Genomic DNA, 7,131 nt, shown 5'->3' on the forward strand with positions numbered 1-7,131 from the left:
GATATGCAGCACTCGGCAGCCTGCACTTGATATTCGTCCGTATTTTCGGTGAGTATGTTTGCATGCATTCTGCAGTATGAATCCTTTTGAGCACGTGCGACACGGGACGAGTTATCATCTACATCTATATGGATACCCTGCAAAACACATTTAAGTGCCTGGCAAAGGGTTCATCGAATCACCTACACAACTGATAATTAATTGAAACCCTCAGCTGCCGACAGGTGTTGTTGATATACTTCGATGGGGACAGCTGAAAAGTGTGCCGCTACTGGGACTCGAACCCAGGATCTCCTGCTTACAAGGCAGACGCTCAATCCATCTGAGCTATCGAGGGCACAAATGAACAGCACGACTGCAGGAATTTATCCCTCGCACGCTTCCCGTGAGACTCACACCCCGAACCGCCCACAATCCGATTACGTAATGTACTTATTAGGTATTTGTGCATCCACTCATTACTGGCTCACACTAAGGTGACGATTCCCGTAAGATTTCCGGTAGCCTGTGCGCATTCGCACAGACGAAGGTCAATGGCTGGGTGACGTTTAACCATAGATATGAAGATAGTAACTGTTCTAGAAAGAACAGGCGCCACTGACGACCTTGCAGCTCTTCTAGAATACATGATAGACCGGCCGATGTGGCCGAGCGGTTGTAGGCACTTCAGTCGGGAGCCACGCGACCGCTACGGTCGCAGGTTCAAATCCTGCCTCGAGCATGGATGTGTGTGATGTCCTTAATTTAGTTACGTTTAAGTCGTTCTAAGTTCTAGGAAACTGATGACCTCAGATGTTAAGTCCCAAAGTGCTCAGAGCCATTTGAACCATCAGTCCGTATGTTTGCACACTACTTACAGTAACTTATGCTAAGGACAACACACACACAACCATGCCCGAGGGAGGACTCGAACCTCCAACGGGGGGAGCCGCGCCAACCGTGACAAGGCGTTGGACACATGGCGGGTACCCCGCGCGGCTCATGGCAGCCGTGACACTGCTTCAAACAATGGACTGTAGAAACTTTTGTAAAGCACGGATTAAAAAAAAAAAACCTTTCCGTTCCAGGAGTCTAGACAAGTACACCTTTAAAAAATGCAACTACAAAGAAATTGAATTTTCGAACGGGCCAGGGCTTAAAACTTTGAAGAGTTAAATTTTAATGGCCGTTCTCTTGTATGCAAATAGTTTCACAGTAGAAATTTCTCTAGTTTTATTTATTTATTTATTTTTTGCTGTAGGTAAAGAAGGATAGGATTCTGAGAAGGGGGAAGGGGGGGGGGGGAGGAATCTCGCCTCTCCCACCTTGGAATTCTCAGTACAGAATTTTTATTCATTACGAGATTCTCAGCCACTTGCAGAAGTGATTTCGCGTGATTCTGCAAAACTTTTCCTTTAGCCAATCGTAGCAACTATAGGATTCCGTTCCTGCTGCATGACATGTCTCGGAACTTAAACTGACCAACTTATTTGCATAAAGAGCTAGCTTATCATCCGCTTCTTTACTTACTTAGACCGTTCATGGTCTGCAAAGCATTTTTTCTTTAATCGTTTTTTTATGTCTTTTATAAACTGCAACACTTTCTAAACTTTTCTAAACTTAACGCCGTTGAAGCATGGTCTTTTGCTGAATGACCAAAAAGCAATGCTGACAGCTGGGGTCCAAGGTTTTTGTTAATCAAGCCGTTTGTATTCTTGCTTGTATAACGCATTTTTCTTTATATCTAATTGAGAAGTGAAATACCGGTTTTCGTAGATGCAGATTTAAAATATTTTAATATAACGCAATAAATATTTCATTAAAATTTTCATCCCCTTATGCTCGAAGTTAAAAACCAGTGAAACACGTAGTTTTTAAAAATTGTAACAGATTAGCCGAATACGAATTGTCAGATATGCTTTCATAATGCTTTCATAATGAACCATTTTCAGAAACGTGGAGCCGGATCTGGGGGTGAATTTCCTTCTCTCCGAGACACCCGGCTTCTTCTTCGACTTAGCCGGCAAACAGGCCGAGGACGCCGGGTGGGGACCGAATATGCAGCAGTTTGTGGATGGCGACGTCGTCACTAGCTGTTGCCTTCGTGCGGGCCTCTTGTGTAAAGGGGGAGCCAACCGTGGCCAAGTGAAGGTCTGTATTCCACAGGAACGAGTTAGCATGGCACTCAGATATTTCCACGAGTCGGCGGACGGGGGTCATTTTGGGTTCTTCAAGACCTTGAACCGAGTTCAGGAATACATGTTTTGGCCCAACCTATATCGCGATGGCAGGCGATTTGTTGGCAACTGTGTCCAGTGTAAGCGTGGTAAGCCCGATGTTGGGCTGCACAGAGAACTACTACAGTCGCTTAGGGAGCAGTGTCCTCTGGACCGCGACTCAAAGATCGAAACAACGATCGACGGAAACTGGCGCCAGAAACGCACCAGCTCACTCTATTTCATCCCCTTAGGGGTTGAACTTCCAAAAACACCGAAACACGTATTTTCTTATTTGTAGCCTTGAAGTCAAATACCAATTTTCGTATATGTAGCCTTAAAAATACTTTCATAGTTCTTCCATAATTATTTATCTCAAAATAAAATGTTCATCCACTATTTCACCTCATAGAGGTTAAATTCCCAAAGATACTGGAACACATATTTCTTTATTTCTGACCTAGAAACCAGATACAAATGTTCGTATGCCTAGCTTCAAAATTACCTTAATAGCTACATGATTCAGAAATCCTTTCATGTCCTGCGTCTCCCCCTTAGAGGTGGAATTTTGAAATATGCAGTATAAGCGGTATAAGATCAACACTCTTTCCAAATCTCAAGGTTTATTTTCCTTGGCGGTCTGGACTGTGTGAGTTTCATAGTAATAGTCCTCCACACACACACACACACACACACACACACACACACACACACCACTACCAATGCCACCACCACCTCCTGGGGAAATTTCTGCAGACGCCCTTGTTCCACTGCAGTCATATTTTGCCGACGACCTACATTTAGCAGCGTGGGAGGGATAGTGTCGTGCAACAGACAGTATACTCAGTAGACAACGAACTGTTCGTTGTGAAATCAGCGACATATTAACCGAGACTGACACAGAAGGTGCTGAAGGTGAAGCACACTAGACTCGTGTCTACCACGGCTTCAAATAGTATCGATTTACTATGAACGGAAGTTCCGAAAAGTGAGCAAATAATTTTACAGTAAATTCAGTACCGATGGTGAGGATATACAAAGAAAAACATTTCTATAAAATTTCAGAAATAATGAAATATTCCACTCAAGTCGTTTGACAGAAAACGCAATGGATATGCTTGCACTTAAGACGGAAGGCCCTACTTGCTTACGCAGGCTTACGACAGATCGCAAAATTCGGCAGTAGGCGTAAGCCAACCTCTTGTGCTGCCATCTGTTATTGATGCCAGGCATCAAGGTCTCAGTAGTACGACCATCCACTGGAGAGTAGTTTGCTTTGTAAGCACTCCGTCTTCAGGCCACGAGTGACCTACTGGGACAGCACCATCCGACCGCCGTGTCATCATCCGTGGAGGAAGCGAATAGGAGGGGCGGGGGTCAGCACACTGCTCTCCCGGTCGTTATGTTGGTATTTTTTGACCGGAGCCGCTACTATTGGGTCGAGTAGCTCCTCGATTGGCATCATGAGGCTGAGTGCACCCCGAGAAATGGCAAGAGCTCATGGCGGCCTGGATGATCACCCATCCAAGTGCCTTCAACGCCCGACAACGCACTTAACTTCGGTGATCCCACGTGAACCGATGCAACCTCCGCGGCAAGGCCGTTGCCGCAGATATTTTACAGTAGTTGCTTACGTTTCATAATTATCTAGTTTACGGGGAAAATGTAAAAAAGGCGATTGTCACCGAAGCTACAAAATTTCTGGTTAGTTATCAAGTGGTCTTGTGTGCGAGCCTGAATTTTTCATCCTTTGCGGTGGGAATGATTCAAATCCGTCATGTTCTTCTTATGAAGTGTTCTATTTATTTTGCACACAATGATCGTTTGTAGTTGTCTTGAGTTACTAGGTTGATAAATTTTTGTTTGGCGCACGTATCATAACTGAGATTTGCGCTTAATGGCTGAAGGTGAATTAGCGTAATGAGTAGTAGCGAATGTTACAGTAACATGTTTGTAAATTATTTCAGGTAAATTACGTTAGTCGTGTAATATTATCCGTATACCAGTACAGTATATGGGCCAATTACGTTAGTCATGGAATACTATCCGTATAAGACTATGTCACCTTGGTGTCCCGGAATTTGCTTCAATTTTGGAATCCACGAAAGAACTGGAAATTTTCCTTTACACAGCTTTCCATATAATTTCTATTACAGTGATTCATTCTTGCCTGTCACTCGACTTTTCTGACTGTGAAATAAATTCTATCGCTCAGGTGCTTATTACCTCTTCGTGTTTCCATTTGCCGATATTGCGCATAAACACATATCTCAAAGTTGCTATGGACATTGATGGAGCGACACACTTTTCTATGGCGACACTGCAGTTTATAGATAGAAAAACCGATCAGTTAAAACGACATGGGTATTTTAGTTCTGAATAACCGATGTCTTTCAGTATTTGTTTGCACTCGGTTATAACAAGTATCTTTTCATTTTTTCCTGATAACCACGTAAAAACAGATATATCAATTAGCCACAGATGTCGTAGTAAAATTTTTAGTTTTCAAATAAACCTTTTTAAAAAAAGACGAGTAATTTTTATTCGTAAGATTTCCATAGCACTGAAATACGGCGTTATTACAGAAAAAATGGGAAAAGTTATGTATGCCACTTTAATAACACTGCTGATAGAAACGAGCAACAAATGGATTGGTCCAACATTGCCGAGACAATACTGTGCCTGTTATACAAGCAGAGCGCGAGACTGGACACAGTTTCTCGCTGTTGTCGAACGTCAGTTGTAACATAGAATGGCACCATCTGGAAGTCTGGAAGTATTTTACGATATGCGGTACGAGTGAAGAACAAAGTTAGATTTGGTCGACTTGCGACATCATACAAGGAAAAAAGTTAAAATTTAACAAATCATTCATAGTTCTGGATAAAAGGAGAAAGTGCCTGATCTGCTGCTGTGTCTACGTAGTATGCCGTTATCTGCTTTTAGCCCTTAAAAACAGAGAAATTAAAACGAAAAAGAGAGTTCTCCTGCCGCAGTTTTCACTCTTTATCGCTGGACTATACGTAATGCCTGCATAGTGCTGTGATAACCGATTACAATATAATTTTTGAGCAGAGCTTCTAAAAACTATAATCAGTAGGATAATATTGCCAGTTTTCTGTAGTATAGAAGCACTCGCCAGCAGCGAAGATCGGACAAAGTTTTATTTGACTATTTAATTTAAAGAAATTAGAATTATATTAATACCGTCAGTTGCTCGCGGGCGTTGATAAATATCAACGTGGACAAGTGAAAATGTGTGCCGCGACCGGGACTCGAACCCGGGATCTCTTGCTAAAATGACAGACGCTCTATCCATCTGAGGCACAGAGGACACAGTGTATGGTTCGACTGCAGGGACTATCTCGCGCATGCCTCCTGCGAGACTCACATTCTCACCTTGAATGTCCATACACTACAGTCGTAGAGTCCCACTCCAACACACTCATTCCTCGTGGAAGACATGTCCATATCAATATAAGTATATGGTTCTGGCAATACCAGCCATGACCTTCTTCTGTGAAGATGCACACGTATTCCCCGAACTGGACTTGGTAAGAATGTGTTCCACGAGTAATGAGTGTGTCGGTGTGGGACACTACGAATGTAGTGTGTGGACATGCAAGGTGAGAATGTGAGTCTCGCGGGAGGCGTGCGCGAGATAGTACCTGCAGTCACACTATCGTCTGTGCCCTCGGTGGCTCAGATGGGCAGAGCACCTGCCATGTAAGCAGGAGATCCCGGGTTCGAGTCCCAGACGTGCACACATTCTCACCTGTCGCCGTTGATATATATCGACACACGTGAGCAGCTGACGGTATTAATATAATTCTAATTTCGTTCTGAACGGCTGCAGGTCATCATAAGGGTATTTAATTTGACATTTTGATTCCATTTATCAAGAAACTGAGAAAGTAAAAATTGTTTAATCTTTGTTTGATTTCTACGTTTACTAGAGAAAATAATGTAAATAAAAGACTGAAAATCGGTTATTACAAGAACTGGTATTGTGACGGGCTTTAACAATTAGCTTAAAGAAGGGTTGGGAAACTGATAAGAGCCGAAAACCAGTTATTTCAGCGATAACCAACATTCCCACTGGTGTTCTGAGTGGTAAGATTGACGCACAAGGACAACAAGAACAGTTTCTCAGAAAGGTTACTGGAGCTCTGATGTTCTCAAAATGAACGGGCCAGCCATTGGCGTCTGCGAGGGTGAAGGGGAGGGGGAGGGGAGGAGGTCGGGAGGGGAGGATAGGCAAAAGGGCACTTTCACCCATCGCCCCCAACCCTCCCTGGAATCTGGAGTAAAGAGTTTTTATTCGTTACAATATACTCTTCCAGATAAGAATTCTCCACAATACTGATAAACCTTAGCTTTGGCCAGTTGTAGCGCTTATAGAGTTAGGGTCTTGTAGCTTGATGCACCTCGTAACTGACCAGCTGATTTGTACACAGAGTGCCAGTTTCAGAATCATGCACTCCAGCCCCGACGCGCCTTCCCCCCTCCCCACCACTGGAAATATTTCTGCAGACTCCAGTCTGCCACTGTGCATATATTTTGATAACATCCTGGTTTTAATAGCATCGAAGGAACAGCATTGTGCAGTAAAAGGGTAGACCTAGCACAGAACACACCATTCACAATGAAACGCATCACTTAGTAGATGGTGAAGTACTCTGAAGCTAGCCAGATAGAAACAGAACCTCCTGGCACTGCATCTAACCCAAATTCTAATCTTACACTAATCTCTTGTATGTACCTACCACGCCCTCAAAGAGCCAACGATTTACTATTATCAGAAGTTCCGAAAAATGAGGAAGAAATTGACCCACACTTTTTTGCGTTGTTTATTATTTCGATTACACCATAAAGGGAATGGACTTGTAGCCACAGGTTACACAAGCGATAGATGGTTTAAAATACATAAAAAGAG

General features: G+C 43.2%; 1 non-coding gene across 1 annotated transcript; it reads right to left on the bottom strand.

Annotated features, from left to right (window-relative positions):
* Positions 1–263: 263 nt before the first annotated feature.
* On the bottom strand, positions 264–338 carry Trnat-ugu (transfer RNA threonine (anticodon UGU)). The gene has a single exon. It is a non-coding gene; the product is annotated as a tRNA-Thr (tRNA).
* Positions 339–7,131: the final 6,793 nt, after the last annotated feature.

This window comes from Schistocerca gregaria, unplaced genomic scaffold, assembly GCF_023897955.1.
Source record: "Schistocerca gregaria isolate iqSchGreg1 unplaced genomic scaffold, iqSchGreg1.2 ptg000043l, whole genome shotgun sequence".
Taxonomy (NCBI): Eukaryota; Metazoa; Arthropoda; class Insecta; order Orthoptera; family Acrididae; genus Schistocerca; species Schistocerca gregaria.